Below are 19,485 nucleotides of genomic sequence, written 5' to 3' on the forward strand. Positions count from 1 at the left end.
AACAGGCTTGTATGTAAGTCCATAAGATACAGGAGCAGAATTAGGCTATTTGGCCCATCGAGTCTGCTCCACCATTTCATCATGGCTAATCTGTTTTTTCTCCCAGCTCCAATCTCCTGCCTTCTCCCCTTATCCCTCATGCCCTGTCCAATCAAGTGTCTATCAACCTCTGCCTTAAATATACAGCTGCCTGTGGCAACAAATTCCACAGATTCACCACTCTCTGGCGAAAGAAATTCCTCCTCATCTCTGTTCTAAAAAGGCACCCCTCTATTCTGAGGCTGTGTCCTCTGGTCCCAGACTCTCCCTCATAGGAAACATTCTCTCCATATCCACTCTCGCAAGGCCTTTCACCATTCGATAGGTTTCAATTTGGTCTCTCTTCATTCTTCTGAATTCTAATGAATACAGGGCCAGAGCCATCAAATGCTCTTCGGGAAGGGAAAGGGATAAATCAGACATGAAAACCTACCACTGAGCCTGGAAGATCCCAAAAAACACTGTTTTTTGCCAGCTACTATCGTTCAACGTGTAGATTGTCTGAATCTTGTTGAAGTGCAGTTGTTGCTTGGGGATTGAACATAGCAACCAGGCCTTCAGAAAGGTGGTCCACTTCTTCTGAAGCGTTCGAGCCCCTCCCAGGTCACCCTTACAGATGCAGGTGGCATGCATAGTCGAAGCACTCAAAAGAGACTACTATCAGAAAGAGACCTAACCTTATAACAGGCACTGACCATTGCAATGCCATTGGAGACAGCAGAAAAGATTGCGCCAGAACTACAGAAAAAGTTTAGCGGGTGAAATGCACAAAATGTCCCTGAATGGTGCAAAAGTCAAAAATGTTATCAATATGGCAAATCCTCCCATATGCAAATGCCTGTTGGTTGAAGAGAAAAGTTTGCAGAATGTGTCACAGACAGGTCACATAGAGTGTGCAGGCCAGACAAAAAACACAACCAAAGAGAAAAACCACACAGCGTGAAAGTTTCAAACACCAAACTGCACCGAGTGACTGAATGTGAAACCGAATCAGGCAGTACAAAGTCTAACAAAGGTGAGCTGTCAATGTCCAGAACTGCAGAGCATTGCTGAAGCAGATCACAAATGATATGGATCACAACCAACGTGTCTGACGTAAAACTGAAAATGGAGCTGGATACAGGCTCAGTTTTATCTATAATTTCCGAGGGGGTCTACAACAGACTTTTTTCTGAGCTACCATTATAAAAGACCTCAGTGATGCTGAAGTACCTACACAGGTGAAAAAGTGTCACCCAAAGGCGAACTGAAAGTAAATGTGATGTACAGAGGCAAAACAGCAATGCTCCAAGTGCTCCTAGATATCCCAGGAACACAATGTTACCTTGACGACATCATTGTGACTGGCAATAATGATTAAGAGCACCTCCAGAAGCTTGGCGCAAAGAGAGAGAAGTGTGAGTTTTAAATGAATGAAATCTCAGATTGTGGACATGTCCTTGACAAACAAGGCTTACATAGGTCACAAGAGACCTGAAGCAGTGATGCAGGCACCCAAACCAGAGAATGTATCACAACTCAGATCATACTTGGACCATGCAAACTACAACCACCGGTTTCTCCCAGATATTGCTTTAGTGCTGCACCCATTGAATGCACTGTTGCAGACAAGAGCAACGTGGGAATGCTCAGAAAGATGTGAAAAAGCAAGGAGACAAAGAGACTAATAATGTCCAATGAACTGCTCACCCATTGTGACCCATCTCTGCCCATCAGACTGGCATGTGATGCATCCCCTTGTGGCATCGGTACCGTTTTGTTACACATTATGAAAGATGGACTGGAACATCTAATTGTGCTTGTTTCAAGATCACCGATGAGCACAGAACGCAACTACGCACAGGTCGACCGAGAGGCTCTTAGTCTAGCGTGGGGAATAAAGAAGTCCTACCACCACTTCTACAGCTGAAGGTTTACTCTAGTGACAGACCAACAGCCCCTTGTATCCATTTTCAATCCCAGGAGGAGAATCCCAGTGATATCTGCTACCTGGCTGCAATGGTCAGGCACTTTTCCTAGGAGCCCACTCTTATGATATGGAATTCTAGGGTAGCAAACAATACAGCTTCGGGTAGATGGAGCTTGTCAGCCTAGGAAGGCAGTCCATCTAAGAGAGGGAAAATTCTGATTTCAAACCTCCACTGCCTTGTGGCCACACCCACTCATGGGAAAGGCTTCGGGAGTGAACCCTGAGGACAAATCCGGAGCTGGAGTCCTTAAGCAGTCCGACGTTGCCCTCAACCTCGTTCTGGCAACTCCTGTGGTGACACTGGTGCCAAGCTGTATCGATCCTTGCCCTCCCCTTGGACAACATCGGTGTCATGGAGAGGGGAGACTTGCTGCATGGGCAACTGCTGGTATTCCATACAACCTTGCCCAGGCCTACGTCCTGGAAACCATTCCTGGAGCAGATCCATGGTCTCGCGAGACTAACGGATGCCACCATCAAACAACGCAGCAATGCTGATGGCTTGTCACACCTTCCACTGTTGACAACCAAAGAAGAAAAACCTTCATTCTGTAACCCAACAGGGGTGTTCCACACAGCATTGGTGGACCATTGGCTGGTAACTAATTCTGAAATACAAAGAGAAACAAGGAATGACCCGACATTGTCAAATATCTATGACATCTCCATGCAAGGATGGCCAGCTCATGGTTGTTGTTCAGTATGGCGGGTGTTTCTCGCTTTACACTTCTAAATGTTTGTCAAACCAATCCTCCAGCTCATGGCCGCATCGACGGACCACGACAAAGCCATCTTGGATCTTGGTGAGAGGGCATGTCTGGATCAGGTGGAGGACGTCCCGGGTTGGGGCACCACAGGAGCAAGCGGGGGTTTGTCCAGGAGCCCCATTGATGTTGTGTTTGTGCTGTTTTGGCACGTCGACTTCTGAGTCTATTTGTGGCTGTCCAGTTTATTTTCTGATAGTTGCAGTAAAGCCCAGGAGGAGCAATGTGGGGTTCTTTATCAGAGCTCCACCAGGGTGTGTGTTGCTGTGCTGGTATTGGTACCATTCAGTGTGTTCATCATAGGAGTCAAGGTGTTTCAAGTTGTAGGAAATTTTCCGGATTTGAGTCGGGAACTTGAAGGAACATTTTGATGAGTTTACAAACTGGAATGTTGTTAGGCATATTTTGGATACGCTTGCAGAATTTTGCTGAAGCTGCTCTTCTACGGATCTCCAGAGGTGCTATTCTGCTCAATGGTGGAAGCCATTGGACGGGTGTTGATTTTAGGGCTCCTCAGATTGTTCTCACAGAAGTATGGAGCTGTATATTGATGATGTCTGTGTGAGCAATCTCTCCCAGGTGGGTTTGTAGTATTCGGCAACTGAGAAACATAGTGCTAGGCTGGATGTTCGTAGGACTGACTGGTTAGCACCCCTTTCAATTCCTGCTATCTTCCTGATCATGGCCATTCTGGATTTTAGTTTCTTTGTAACATTTTGATGTAACATTGGATCCTGTATGAGAGAGTTTGATCTAGAGTGACTCCTAAGTATTTTAGCTGTGGATCATTGGGTAGCTGTTTGTCATTTAGTTTGATACTAAGTTTAAGTATGGTTAGTCAGTTGTCCAGATGAAATATGGAAGTTATTATTTTGTTGAAATTCATATTTAGGGTATCACTTTGAGAAGTGATTGGATACGTAAGGTTCTTTTTCAATGGGTTTGACATCATTCCATTGGAAGGCTATGGCCCAGTCATCAGGGTATCCAAATTTAGCAGATCTGGTTTCAGGGAGGTCACTGAGGTACAGATTGAACATGGTAATCCTATGTTTCCAGAGTTCTCGGCGCAACAAGACACACAGTTGGGATGTCAAAGAACCCTGATGTCTGGGTCTCATGTTGTGATTCCTTCTAAACTGAGCATCAGAGTGTTGGAGAATCTGCATGAAGGACACCCGGGTACAAGAAGACGAAGATTCTCACCTGGAGCTGCATGCGATTGCTGGGAATAGATAGACAGATTGAAGACTTGACCAGAAGTTGTTTGGGATGCCACTAAGTTCAAAATGTACCCCCACAGGTACCATTACACCCATGGGAGCAGCCGTCTTCACCATGGCAGAGAGTGCATTTTGATTTTGTTGGGCCATTGATGGACTCCATGTTTCTGATTGCTGTGGATGCTCTTCGAAGTGACCTAAGGTCAAACTAATAAAGTCAACACGTCAGAAAAGACATTTTCTGCTCCGAGGAGTATCCTCTTCAGAAATGGCTTACCTGAACAAACTGAGAGTGGCAATGGACCGCAATACACACCAGAAGAATTCAGACTGTTCATGAAGAAAAATGGCATCAAACATTTCAAGCCAGCTCCTCACCACCCTGAAACAAATGGGTTAGCTGAAAGGTTTGTCCAAACCTTCAAGAAGTCCATTAAAGCGATGGACTAGGAGGACATTTCTCTCCAGCACAAGGTGGACAGCTTCCCTTTTGAGTATCGGAACTCTGTTGATGTGACGACAAATCAAACACCCGCTATGCTGTTCATGAGCAGGAATCTGAGATCACACGTAGACCAGATCTTGTTAAATGAAAATAGAAATACTGGGGGAAAAAACTCAGCAGGTCAGGCAGCATTTGTGGAGAGGAAGGTCAAGTTGCAAAAGAGGAGGGTTGGAGAGAACACAATGTTTTTGATAGGTTGGAAGCCAAGAGAGACTGAATGACACAAGTTGCTCCGGCACTGGTTGTAAGAGGGTGATGGAGGTGTGTTAAATCTGGCTGGAAGAGATGGTATGTCACCAAAAACTGTAGCAAATTTCTACAGATGTATTGTGAGGATTATCATGACTGATTGATTAACTGTCTGGTATGGAGACTCCAATGTACAGGATTGAAAGAGACTGCAGAGGTTGTAGTCATGGGTACAACCCTTTCCTCATCAAGGATATCTTCAAAAGGTGGTGCCTCAAGAAGATGGCATCAATCTCTAAGGAACCTCACCATCCAGGGCATACTCTCTTCTCATTACTACCATTGGGGAAGAGGTACAGGAACCTCAAGTCCCACGTTCAATGTTCTAGGAACATCTCCGTTTTGCTTGCCATTAAAATTCCGAACAGTCCATTATTTGTAGCTCATAGTACTCATGCCTTGCACTGTACTACTGAAAAAAAATAAACAAGATTAGTAACATGTCAGAGATAAACATTATTGTTTATAGTGGAATACAGTGTCCGGGAGTGTATGGTTATGCTCTTAAGTAGAAGAAATAAAAGAGTAGATTATTTTCTAAATAGAGAAAAAAAATCTGAGGTGCAAAGGGACTTGGGAGCCCCTGTGCAGGATTCCCTAAAGGTTAATTTGCAGGTTGAGTCGATAATGAGGAAGGCAATTGCAATGTGAGCATTCATTTAAAGAGGACCAAAATATAAAAGCAAAGATGTAATGTTGAGGCTTTATAAAGCACTGATGAAGCCTCACTTGGAGTATTGTGAGCAGTTTTGTGCCCCTTATCTGAGAAAGGATGTGGTGACATTGGAAAGGGTTCAGAGGAGGTTCATAAAAATGATTCCGGGTTTGAAAGGCTTGTCATACAAGGAGGGTTTGATGGCTTTGGGCCTGTACTCCCAGGAATTCAGGAAGAATGAAGGCTGAGTCATTGAAACCCATGGAATGGTGAAAGGCCTGAATAGAGTGGATGTGGAGAGGATGTTTCTTCTGGTGGGGGACCAGAGGACACAGCCTCAGAAAAGAGAGGCATCCTTTTAGAATGGAGATGAGGAGGAATTTCTGGAGATGCGGAGGAATTTCTTTATCCAGAGAGTGGTGAATCTATGGAATTTGTTGCAACACGCAGTTTTGGAGGCCAAATCATTGGGTATATTTAAGGCAGAAGTTAATAGATTCTTGATTAGTCTGGGCATGAAATGATATGGGAAGAAGGCAGGAGATTGGGGCTGAGAGGGAAAATAGATCAGGTATGATGAAATGGAGAGCAGACTCGATGGGCCAAATGGCCTAATTCTGCTCCTATATCTTATGGTCTTATGATTCTGATGTAAATGGAAGGCAACGGTTGAGGACATCACTAGAACTGTACGATGCTGAACATGGCACTAATCATGCCAGAAGTACCTAGCAGACTGAGGCATTTGTGCAGAGGAAAAAAGGAAAGATAATGTTGCAGCTTGATGCTTCTTCATCAGAAGATCGATTACCGAGAACCGTCCGCAACACAAAATGTATGTAACGCCAACTGTTCCTATGCTGGAAGGGAAGAATAAGAACCATTATGTGGGAGTGCATCGCAGAAACAGCTGTGACGGGATAGCGGGCAGGTGCGAAGAGACTGGCTGTCAGCCATTCTCACTGATTCAGCGAGAAAGTCTGCTCAGCTCTTCCAGATCAGCTTGACCCAGCTCTCCAGTCTTGTGACTCGATTGAGGGCGGGGGTGCAGGTGACACACCGGAATTCCCTGACCTCAACCGGGGAAGGCAATACCTGCAGGCCCTCTGCGGCCAGCAAATCTATTCTGCTGATCTCCAAATCACTTGTTCATAAGTCTGTGGCTAAGTAGGATGTTTATTATCCAGACAGGACCTGTACAGTGTAGAAAACTGACGATCTGTGGTAGAATTTAATGTGGACTTCTGACGGGTGCAACTTTCCTCGCCGACAGATGCTTAGTTTTGCTGAGAGTCAAGAGGCTAAAACTGAAAGATTCAGAGTGTAATAGAGTTAAAATGACAGACAGCTGGAACCCCCACGTCACACTTTTTATCGGTTTATTTATTTTCAGTCAATGCACTGTAGAAAGCATGCTGGCTGGATCATATTGACTCGGTATGGCAACTGATTAGCATGTGACCTCAAGAAATTGCAGAGGATTGTGGACACAGCACATCACATTCCCTGTATAGACTCTGTCTAAACTTCTCACTGTTTCAGTAAAGTAGCCAGAATAATTAATGACCCCATCCGCCCTGAACATTCTCTCTTTTTCCCTCTCCCATTGTGCAAAAGATTTAAAAGTCTGAAATTAATGTACCACCAGGCTCAAAGTCAGCTTTAATCCCACTGTTAACTGACTCCTGAATGGATTTCTTGTATGATAAGGTGGATTCTTGACATCACAATCTACCTCAGTACGGTTTTGCACTTCAAACACAAAATGCTGGTGGAACACAGCAGGCCAGGCAGCATCTATAGGGAGAAGCACTGTCGGCATTTCAGGCCAAGACCCTTCGTCAGGTTTTGCACTTTATTGTTTACCTACACTGCACTATTTTGGCAGCTTTTTCTCTTTATTCTGCATTGTTATTGCTTTCTGGCCCCATACACTGTGTAATGACTTGATCTGTATAAACTGTATGCAAGACAAGCTTTTCTCTGTATATTGGTATATCTGTCAAAAGTAAACCTGTACAGTACTCTACAACTTGGAGATCACACCTGAAGCATGAAATGTAGTATGCAGAACAGGAACAACTACAAGTGAATTGCTGTATATTTCTCCCTCCACAGATGCTGCCTGATTTGGTGGATCTTTCCCAAATTTTATTTGACATTTCTGACAACCACGATGTTTTACTTTCACCTGCTGGCCTTAAATAAAAATGCTTCCGTCAAAGTGTGATAACCCTGATGTACTTCCTCTTGTTTTTTACCCCTCTCTCAGATATTGCCTGACAAGTTGAGTGCTTCCACTGCCTCTTTGATACTTTGCAGTACCACAAATTATATTCTCAAATTATATTTTACCTGTTGACCTCCATTGGCAGTACTGAGGCTTGAGAGAAGCTTAATGGTTTTTTTTTTAAGATTGTTCAGCTCACTTTTGCTAGTTTATGCAAGCTCTGATATCTGGAGTGTTCGGTACTTACCCAATTTATGATGGGATTCTTATGGTGATTGTACATCAGATCTGATAATGACAGGAAACCTGTGTGGAGAGTTTTTAAAGAGGTAAAAAGGTTGCCTGTGGCAGTACCATTCTCTCAACCTCAGACAGCCAGGTCTGGTGGTACAAACAGGCGTCACAAACTGGGATCTTCCTTAGTTGCAGTGGAGCATGACGTGCCTTGTCATACTCTTTGTTCTCCAAGGAGATTTGCAGTACCCCCTTCCTAGCCATTGGATCTCACTGTAGATCTCATCTGCCCAGTCTACTGGAGCTGGCTTTGCTTGCTAAGACAGGCGTGTCCCTGTCTCATGAGGTTATTTCATAACCTCAGCCGGTTTAGCCCAGCTATCGAAGTGGTGTACTGGGGTGTGGCTACTGTTGCATGCAAACAGCCACAGGTGCGAGATGAGAATCTGGTGGGGACCAACGGTGAGTGAGCTGCCCCGGAATGGACGTGACCAACCCCTCCACCAGAGGGGATGTTTATTGATTTATTATTGTCATGTGCTGAGTTGGAATAAAAACTGCTTTGCTTGCCATCCATATGGGTCATTTCAAAATATAAGTGCTTCAGAATCAAAATCACTGACGTGTATGTTGTGAAATTTTTTGTTTTGTGGCAGAAATACAGTAGAGTATGTAAAAATTACTAATTTAAATAACAAATATATAAATAAATAAGGAGAGCAAAATAGTGAGGTAGTGCTCATGGATTGATCAGAAATCTTTATGGCAGTGGGGAAGAAACAGTTCCTAAAATGAGTGCATCCTCAGGCTCCTGTGTCGCCTCTCTAATGGTGATAATGAGAAGTCCTAGATGGTAAGGGTCCATCACAATGGATGCCGCCTATATGAGTTACTGCCTTTTGAAGATGTTCACGACGGTAGGGGAAGTTTGTGCCTGTTATGGACCTGGCTGAATCTACAATCACCTGTAGCTTTTTCCAGTCTTGCTCCTTGGAGTCTCCATACGAGGTGCTGATGCAACCAGTCAGAATGCTCTCTGAGGTACATCTGTGGAAGTTTACTAGAGTCTTTGGTAACATTTCAAATCTCAAACTTCTAATGAAGTGTAGCTGCTGGCATGCCTTCTTTGTGATTGCATCATATGCTAATGCATAGGAACTTGAAGCTGCTCACCATTTCCCCTGCTGACTCCTTGATATGGGCTGATGTGTATAATCCTGACTTCCCCTTGCCAAAATCAACAATCAACTCCCTGGTCTTACTAACATTGAGTGTAAGATTGTTGTTGAATCATCACTCAACTAGCTGATCTCATCCCTGTATGCCTCCTCATCACCTGAGATTCTGCTGGTAACAATTGTGTCATCAACAAATTTATAGATGGCATTTGAACTGTGCCTAGCCGCACAGTCATGAGGGCAGGCAGAGTCGAGCAGTGGGCTGAGTATGTATCCTTGAGGTGTGCTTGTATTCACTGTCAGCGAGGAGATTTTATTTCTGTTCCGTACTCTGCGGTCAGCTGACTGTGTACATTGAAAGTTCACTGAGGAAAGCAATGACCAAATGCAGAAGATACACACAGTGGCCACTTTATAAGGTACATTTTGTACCTAGCAAAGTTGTCGCTGAGTGAATGCTCTTGGTCTTCTACTGCTGTAGCCCATCCACTTCAAGATTCGACGTGTTGTCCATTCAGAGATGCTCTTTTGCACATCACTGTGGTAATGCATGGTTAAATGAGTTACTGTCACCTTCCTGTCAGCTTGAACCAGTTTAGCCATTCTCCGCTGACCTCTCTTTAACAAGGTGTTTTTTTTCCCACAGAACTACCACTCATTGGATTTTTCTTTGGCACCCTTCTCTGTAAACTAGAGACTATTATGCATGAAAATCCCAGGAGTTCATCGGTTTCTGAGGTACTCAAAACACCCAACTGGCACCAACAATTAATCTATGGTCAAAGTCACTTAGATCACATTGCTTCTGCACTCTAATGTTTGGTCTGACAATATCTGAACCTCTTGACCACGTCTGCATGCTTTTATGCATTGAGTTGCTGCCACATGATTGGCTGACTAGATATTAGATGGACAATAAAGTGCAAGAGCTATGACGAGGTAGATTATGAGGTCAAGAGTTCATCTTAAATGTTCAAGAGCCTTATGAAAGGATGGAAGCTGTCAAGCCTGGTGGTGGGAATTTCAAGCTTTTGTATCTTTTGTATCAAGGGGAAGAAGGCAGTATGTCCAGGATGGGAGGGTTTATTTGATTGTGTTGGCTACTTTCCCAAACTAGTGAGAAGTGTAGGTAGAGTCCATGGAGGAGAAGCTGGTTTTGGATTTTGTTTGTTCTGTGTTGGTATGCCTATGGGAACCACAAACTCTTCCACAAATGCGGCCACACAGTCATGAGGGTGGTTAACAGGTCAGATGGGTGTGTAGCTTGTGAGTACATGGCTATGCTTTTCTACCATTTAGGCATGCTTCAGTGTGCTCATAATACATGGCCCCATGATTCTCAACACTATCCTAAATGCTCCTTCACAGTCGTAAGCCAAAGGTTCCTAGGAATTGTGGTGATGTTGCACTTCAAGAAAACTTTTAGCACATTCTTTATTTTCCTCCATCTCCTCTCATGACAGATCTCAAAATAAAGTGATAGCATGCAGCAAGAAAATAATGAAACCCGTTTATCCACAAGCATCTATATTGCAAACAGTATTTTCTGCCCTATGAATAGCAACCTCACTGCTATCACAGGGATGCACATCTCATTAAAAGATTAATTTTTATGAAGAAACCATCGATTGAGAATTAAACTGGATGTTATCCGAGCATGCGCAGTCGTGCAATACATGATTTTTAAAATATAACTTCCACAAATAAAATTAGTCCTGAACTCATTGAGACAGATGTGTTGACTCCACAGTTTGACTCCATCTTGGGAGTGCACCAGGCAATAGGTACCGATTCCAGATGTGGGGAAACATCCTCCTCTAAAAAAAGTATTCTTATTGTCTATCACAGAGATATTTCTGAGAAGCAGCAGCTGAGTCTAAGAATAGATCATTGACTCTATCATCCCTCACTCACATGATCACTGCTGAGGTAATACACGAGGAGTTCACTCTGTTCCTGGTTGATGGTGTACTGTGCTTACTATACAGCCCAATAGCAATTTATACCTTTCATTTTACTCCGTCAGCATAACCACTCTCACTCCTTTGTGTTTAAGCAAGTGAGTGTTCAAGCAAACGTGGCTTGTAAGAGAATTCCTAGAAGCATGGTTTTCTGTGAATAATTCTCTAAACAAACATGTCAATCTCAATCCTATTTATGAGCCGATACGGGCAAAATTCCTGAGCACAGCTCACAAAGTTTGCCACACATTCAATCAGCAATGAGACCCAGGTTTTGGCAGATAGTGATTGGTATTGGTGAGATTGATGGCGTTGAACACCAAGCTGTTCTCAATAAACAGTAGCCTGACAGACTTTGCTGTTGTCCAGGTAGACAAAGGCCAAGTGAAGAGCCAATGAGATTGTGTCAACCATAAGCCTGTTATGGTGGTAGGCAAATGGAAGTGAGGCTAGGTCCTTGCTCAGGTAGGAATTAGTTCTAGCCACAGGCAACCTCTCAAAGGACTTCATCACATTAGATGTGAGTGCTTTTGGGCCACTCACCCTTGCTCTTCTTGGGCACCCTTATGACTGATGCCCTTTTGAAGCAGGCGGGACAGTCAGACTGCAGCAGTGAAAGATTGAAGCTGAATCCAAGACAGAAATGGGCAAAATGGAGATGGAAGCAAGAAAGCTTGATGGAGGCTTGTCCTGTGGCACTTGGTCTCCAGAATCTATGCAAGAGAAAGGGCTTGGTAGCCTCAAAAATGAGTTTGCAATAGGAGTAAAGGATAGTAATTTCAATACACTCAGTACATGTATGGAGGAACTGTAAATGGCTGCCTGATGGGGAGAAAGTACAACTAGAAGAGGATGTCATCAACACACACACAGTGCTGTGCTAACCATGATGCTACTGTGCTGTTGGGTGTGAATTCAGCAGTGGTGAATTTTTGCATGTTAATGTTATTTTCCATTTGGCCTCCTCTCCCCTTTGATTCCCACTTTCTTGTGCCGTTCTGAAGCTATCAAAAATGGTGTCATGTTAAATTTGCCGACTAGTAATCCCAATGCCTATGATAACAATCAAAAGACAAGTTCAAATCCCACTATGGTAGCTGTTAATAATTGAATTAAAATGAAGACTATTAAGTAGTAATAGGTTGTTATTAAAAATGAAACATCTGGTTCAATAATGTCCTATGGGGAGAAAATCTACTGTCTTTGTCTTATGTAGTCTGGCCTATATTTGATGTGGTTCTCTCCTGTGCTCTCTGAAATGTCCTGTCCACTCAAGGCCCTTTGGGATTGGACAATAAATGCTGGGCTTGAAAGTGACATCCAGATCTGGAAAAGTGAATTTAACCTATCTGCCAAAAGTGGAACTTTCCAGTGGCCAAACATTTCAATTTCATTTCCCATTCCTGTTCTGACATGTCGGTCTATGGCCTTCTCTTGTTCCAAGAGGAGTCCACACTCAGGGTGGAGGAGAAACACCTTGTATTCCATCTAGGTAGCCTCCGATCTGATGGCATGAATAATGACTCCTCCTTTTGGTATATAAAAAAAATTCCATCACCCTCCCCTCTTCTCTATTCTCACCAAAAACACTCAAGTTTCTACTGATGTGCCACGGAGAGCATTCTAACTGGCTTCATCACCGTCTGGTATGCGGGTGGGGGGGGGGGGGTGAGAGAGTGGGGCTACTGCACAGGATCAAAATAAACTGCAGAGAGTTGTAAAATGTGTCAGCTCCTCTGTAGTATCCAGGACATCCTCAAGGACTGATGATCCAAAAAGGCGGTGCCCATCATTAAGGACCCCCACCATCCAGGAGATGCCCCCTTCTCATTGCTACCATCAGGAAGCCTGAAGACACACAGTCAGCAATTCAGGAACTGCTTCTTCCTCTCTGCCATCTGATTTCTGAATGGAAATCTAAACTCATGAACACTACCTCACTACTTATTTATTTTTAATTTTGCACGACTTATTTAATTTATCTAATAGATATATATATATATATATATATATATATATATATATATATTATTGTAATTCACAGCTTTCTTTTTCTTTCTGTTATCGTGTATGGCATTGTACTGCTGCCGCAAGTTTAACCGATTTCACGACATGTGCCGGTGATATTAAACCTCATTCTAATTCTGAAATTAATTACAGTAAATCAAATGCTAATGGAATTAAAGTTTCTCCGTAAGAAAAGGCCATGCTTTATTACTTAAATAGTTTGGCTTGATACTACAGTAGGTGGTACCCTTTAAAATGTTATTGTAATAGAGAATGCAGAACTGGTTGTGGATGAGTCAGAGTAGCCCAGATGTTGGAATATGTCACGAAGGACGAGAAGTTGGTAGTTGGAATTTAGAAAGTGCTTAACCATAATAACTTAAAATAGAACTCCACCCAACATCGTAATAAATCTTAATTACCCTAAAGTATATTCATACCTTTAGATGTGTCACATAAAACTATCTCAAAATAAAGTAATGACCTCGTAAATCACATAATCTCACTTTACAATGATCTTGGTGATCACTGTTGGAGCTTTTCCTTAAATTATTGCTTAGAATCCTAAAAAGGAGTTTGATACTGTGTATACCAACAGATTAAGTGCTACACAACATAGACATTAAAAGCTTTGCTGAGCAGAATGCTATGTGGACCATCCTGTCTTAAATCTGGAGGTAACAACCTGAAATAATAAGTATTGGTAAATATGTCTGTAACTTTATAAAATCTTCCCCAAAATGTTTGCCACATGGTTGTATCTTTTACCTGTGTAACTGCTATTGGGATCCTGGAGAAAGCCCAGGTTTCACTGTACACAATGACATTTAATGTGAATCATCTGGGAGCAAAGATTAAGTAAATTAGATCATTTGTACTTTCAAAGCTGGTTGCCTTATTTTTGTTCTGGCTGGCTTTATCACCAAGATTCATGTAATCCATCTTGTTCAAAGCCTTTAGTATAGGCTAATGACAAAGCAGCAATGCAGACTGGAGAGTGCATTGTACCTTATGAGAGACAGGATATCTGAGAGGTTGATCCAAACACCACCCCTCCACAGCACCTCCATCACTGACCCAAAGTGTCTGAACAATGTGTAAATGCTCACAAAATGCTGGTGGAACACAGCAGGTCAGGCAGCATCTATAGGGAGAAGCACTGTCACATAGGGAGAAGATGCTGCCTGACCTGCTGCGTTCCACCGGCATTTTGTGTGTGCTGCTTGAATTTCCAGCATCTGCAGATTTCCCCCTGTAATGTGTAAATGCTGGTATTTTAACTAGCTCAGAAAACACATTTTGTTAACATGGAACTCAATCAATGTCTCAGCTGTCCATTGACTACTGTTGTGTCCATTTAGATCAGAGGCTCCCATTCCCAACTTTTTTTTATGCAGTGGACCAATATCATGAAGCAAGAGGTCTGTGGACCTCAGGTTGGGAACGCCGAAGTTAGATGATACTTTGCTTGGTTAACTAAACCAAAATGTGGAAACAGATGTTGCTCAATATTCCACTAGTGATCTTAATCACGTTGGTGATAATCACCATCTATGGCACCCTTGGGCTTGACGGTTAGTTTAATGGACACCAGGGTTGCATGAATCCTGATGTTCAACGGGCAATCTTAATAGAAGCATAAAATGCAGAAGCAAGAGTAGGCCATTCGACCACACGTGCCTGCTCCAACACTCAGTCAGGTCATGGCTGATTTTTTTTACCTGAGCACACTTTCCTGCTCTCACCTCACGCCATGATTCCCTTAACACAGGGTTTCCAACCTCTTTTATCCTCCAAGAGAACCACAACCTTGTCGTGGTTTGGAGGCTTGCGTACCTCGATGACCCAAAGAGCCATGTTGGGTAGAGTCAGGGCTTTATGCTTTCGCTCCTGGTAGGGTCACTAAGGCCAAACAGGTCAAAGGGTAGAGGCCAGGCTAAGAGAGGTCCACTAATCCTCCAGGTTCGGAGATTCAGCTCAGGATTAACAACCCAGGCTGTTAATACAAAATTTCTATGGAAACAGCAATGAAGAATCCTTCTACATCTGACTGCAGTGCATTCCTGAGTCTCCACCCAGGACTTGCATGACTGATAGTACTGAAAACCATGAGGAAGCTATTGTATTGATATGGTGAAGGAAGCCCTGAACACTACTAGAGATGGAGGACCTTCATTACTGCTCTAAGTGCCCCTGGCGTACTGGGCAGTAGATAAGGAACCTTTTTTTATGCCATAGACCAATACAATTAAGCAAGAGGTCCGTGGACCCCAGGTTGGGAATTCCTACCTTAATATCAAGTAATATCTAGGGATGGATGACTTGGATAAACTCTATCAACCTTTTTTGGCAGAAAGCTACAAAGGCTCACTACCTTCTGAATGGTAAAAGTTCTTCTCATCTCTGTTCTGAATGTCCGATCACTTATGTTGGAACTATAACTGCTGCTTCAAGATATCCTGGTTAGAGGAGACATGATTTCCATATCTGCTCTGTCACACCCTATTAGAATTTTCTGTTTCAACTAGATCTTCTCTCCTTTTCTCATTTGGGTGGCATGGTAGCAGAATGGTTAGCACGACAATTTACAGTACCAGTGACCAAGGTTCAATTCCCACCACTCTCTGTCAGGAGTTTGTATGTTCTCCCCATGGTCACATGGATTTCCTCTAGACGCTCTGGTTTCCTCGCATGGTCTGAAGATGTACCAGTAGGTTAATTGGCCATTGTAATTGTTCTATGCTTAGTTGTTGTTGTTCAGTTGTTAAGTCTTCATGACCTCGCGGACTCCTGCACACCAAGCCTTCCTGGTGGAAACTGCCTAAGATCTCCAAGGTCATACACATTGCGACTCAAAAGGCTGAAAAGGTCTGATCCACGGTGTATCTCAATAAGCAAAAAAGTAAATTTTCCTAAAGGAAAAAGTTGCCATCCTTGGAATCAATCTGGCTAACCTTGGCCCTCCCTTTCTTGCAAGTTTCTCCTATAGGCGGGAAAATTGAAAATGTACATAATATTCCAGATTTGATATCTCAAGCACCACATATTGTTGCAGTAATACTTCTTTACCTTTGCATACAACACATCAAACAGTAAATTCTAACTCCTTTTTTTACCTGGATGTTGCTATTCAATGATTTGTGCACAAGACAGCCTGGTCCCTCTGTGCACCAGCATCTTGAATTTCTTTCATTTTAAAAACGTCCAACCTGGAACTCTGTAGTTGGCTTCATATTTTCCAAGTTCAAGACCATCTGCTGTGCCCCTGCCCACTTGATCTCACTAAATGACCTTAAAGATCCTCTGCTTCCTCGGCCAGCTGTTACCCATCCTGGATCAGAGTCAGCATCCAGTTTATTATTGCTGACATATGTTGTGAAATTTGTTGTTTTGCAGCAGCTGTACGTTGTAAAATATATAAAAATATGACTATAAGTTACATAAAATATGAAAATAAATAACTAGTGCAAAAAGAGAGCAAAATAATGGGGTTATGTCCATGGGTTCATGGACCATTCAGAAATCTAGTGGCAGAGGAGAAGAAGCTGCTCTTAAAGTGTTGAGTGTGTGTCTTCGATCTCCTGTGCCTCCTCTCCGATGGTAATAACAAGAGGAGTCCACGTCATGGATGGTGGAGTCCTCAATGATGGATGCCACTATCCTAAGGCTTGCCTTTTGAAGATGTTCTCGATGGTGAAGAGGCTAGTGCCCATGATAGAGCTGGTTGAGTCTGCAACTCTCTACAGCTTTTACCAATCCTAAGTGTTGTTGCCCCCATACCAGATGGTGTTGTAACCAGTCAGATACTATAGAGATATTACGTGCTCTACAGGAACGTAGCAGTTAGCTTGATGCTATTATAGCTCGGAGAGTTGGAGTTCAGTCCCGGCATCCTCTGTAAGTGATCTCTGTACGTCCTCCCCGTGGAATGCGCGGGATTTTGTTTTCTCCCACAGCCCTAAGATATATCAGGCAAGTTAATAGGTCATTGTAAATTGTCATGTGATTAGGTTAGGGTTAAATCGGAGGCTTTTGAGGGTAGCTGGGCAGTGCAGTTTGAAGGGCCACAAGGGCCTATTCCGCTCTGTATCCCAAAATAAAATACAATAAAAAATTATGGAGTTGGTGCCGTCATCCAAACCAATCCCTGTGATGTCTCATTAAGCATTGTCTCTGAAATAGCTTATTCCTGCTCTCTTGTGGACTAACCGAACCAGAATATAACTCCCAGTGCTCTAACTTTGTTACATCATCCTTAGTGTAGCAAATTATTGAAGGCCTTCTGAATATCCATGTACACCCAGATCAGCTGGTCTTCCCCTTTCTATTCTGCTAGGTACAACCTCACTCTCAGATATGCTTTCCCATTCAAAAATATTGACTTTGATCTATCCTTTTCCATAAGCCCTGTTACCACTCCCTTGGTAATAGTCTAACCTTTGCCCAATTATTCATGTTGGGCTATCTGGCCTACAGCTTTCTGTTTACCCTTTCTTGTTTTCATAGATGGTGGGCTTACATTTGGCACCTACCAGCTGAAGAAACTACTCTGGAATCGGTGGCGTTCTGGAAAATGTGACGTGTGCATCTATTATCTCCATTTCTACAACCAAAGGATGCAGATCATCGGATCCTGGGGATTCCAATTCAGATGGTAGCATGGCAGTTAGCGGAAGGCTTTACAGCAGGGATACCCAGCCTGGGGTCCATGGACCCCTTGCTTATTGGCTTTGGTCCATGGCTTTTAAAAATAAAGGTTGGGAACCCTTACTTCACAGCAACCGAGATCACCGATCAAGTTTCAATTCCTGCCGCTGTCTGTAAGGAGTTTGCACGTTCTCCCTGTGACTGTGTGGGTTTCCACCCACAGTCCAAAGCTGTACAGTTAGGCTAAGTGTATGGTGGGCATGCTGTGTTGCCACGGGAAATATGGCAACATTGCAGACTGACCAACACAATCCTCAGACCGTGTTTGTCATTGACACAAACAACACATTTCACTGGATGCTTCGATGAACATGTGACAAATAAAGTCAGCCTTTATCTAAACTGTCATAAACACCAGGGTGCCATGAAATCCCTTGTTCACAGAGTAAACAGTGCAAATGGCAATGAACAGCAACAAAACAAAATAGGGTGGTGCAAAGATAGTGTAAAAAGAAATGCAGAAGTGTCGATCTCAATTAACCAAGAGAAGTATAGTCAGTCCCATTAATTCCTCCATTATTAGTTTCTTTAAGCCCTCGTTCACACTGGACTTGTTGGTCTCCACCATTTCCAAGAGATTTTCTGGATCCTCTGTGAAGATAAGCACAAAATATTTGTCTAATACTATTTTCTTGTCACCAGTGTGATGTTCCCTACTTTGTTGGTATGGAACCTTCACTAGCTTAGGCTAATCATTTCTTTTTACATGTCTATGGAAGCTTTTTTTTCCTGTTTTTATGCTTCTGGCTGAAGTACTCTATATTCTATTTTCCATTTCCTTATCGCTGTTTTGTCCTCTGCTGAATTGTGATATTTTCCCAGTCCTCAAGTTATGACAACACAAAGCTTTTCCTTTGACTTAATGCTATCTTTAACATCTCTTGTTGGTGACAGCTAGACCATTTCCTTTTGGGGTTTTGAGCTTTAAAGCAATATTTTATACTCTAAACAATTTATTGAATAAGGATCTAGTGCTTTCCTGGTGCATATGATGAATGAACTCCTCTCAGGCTTCCTGGGAAGAGTTTATTCGTAATATATTGATTCTTTTAAATGCTAACGATTACCTGTTTACATTGTCCTTTTAATGTAGTTTTCCAGTCTGCCACAGCCATCATACGTTTCGTGCCTTTGTAGTTTACTTTTACATATTTAATACCTTGTGTTTCCTATTTAAATAAACTGCTTTCACTGATAGTGTTAATAATATTATGATCACTGTTGCCTAAAGGTTCTTGAACTACAAGATCACCAATTAACCATTTCTGACTGCAAAGTACTAGCTTTAAAATAGTCTGTTTGCTTGTAGGTTCCTTAACATACTGATCTTTAAAGCTATTTTTATACACTGTGAATTTGTCTCTCACAATACTATTACTAATTTGGTGTGTTAATTCTGCCTGTCCCCCATCGTTAATGCAGCTTTTTGTTTGTTTTGTGCATGGGGGTTGTTGGCTTTGTTGTCGTTTGCACAATTTGTTATTTTTTTGTGTGTGTGGGGGGGGTGTTTGATGTTCCTGTTGCCATTTGCACATGGGGGGGGGTGTGGTTGGTGGCAGTCTGTGGAGAAGACGAATCTCAGGGCTGTATACTGCGGGCCTACTTTGATAATAAGTGTACTTTGAACCCTTTGAATCACCACTGCTTGAAAGCTGGTGTGCAACTCCCATAACATTTCCTGCCTCCTTTTGCTTCTTCATTCCACCAAAACTGATTCCTCCACATGACTCTCTGAGCTCGGGGCTACCCTAACCCTTTTTATTT

This window comes from Hypanus sabinus, chromosome 1 (genome assembly GCF_030144855.1).
Source record: "Hypanus sabinus isolate sHypSab1 chromosome 1, sHypSab1.hap1, whole genome shotgun sequence".
NCBI lineage: Eukaryota > Metazoa > Chordata > Chondrichthyes > Myliobatiformes > Dasyatidae > Hypanus > Hypanus sabinus.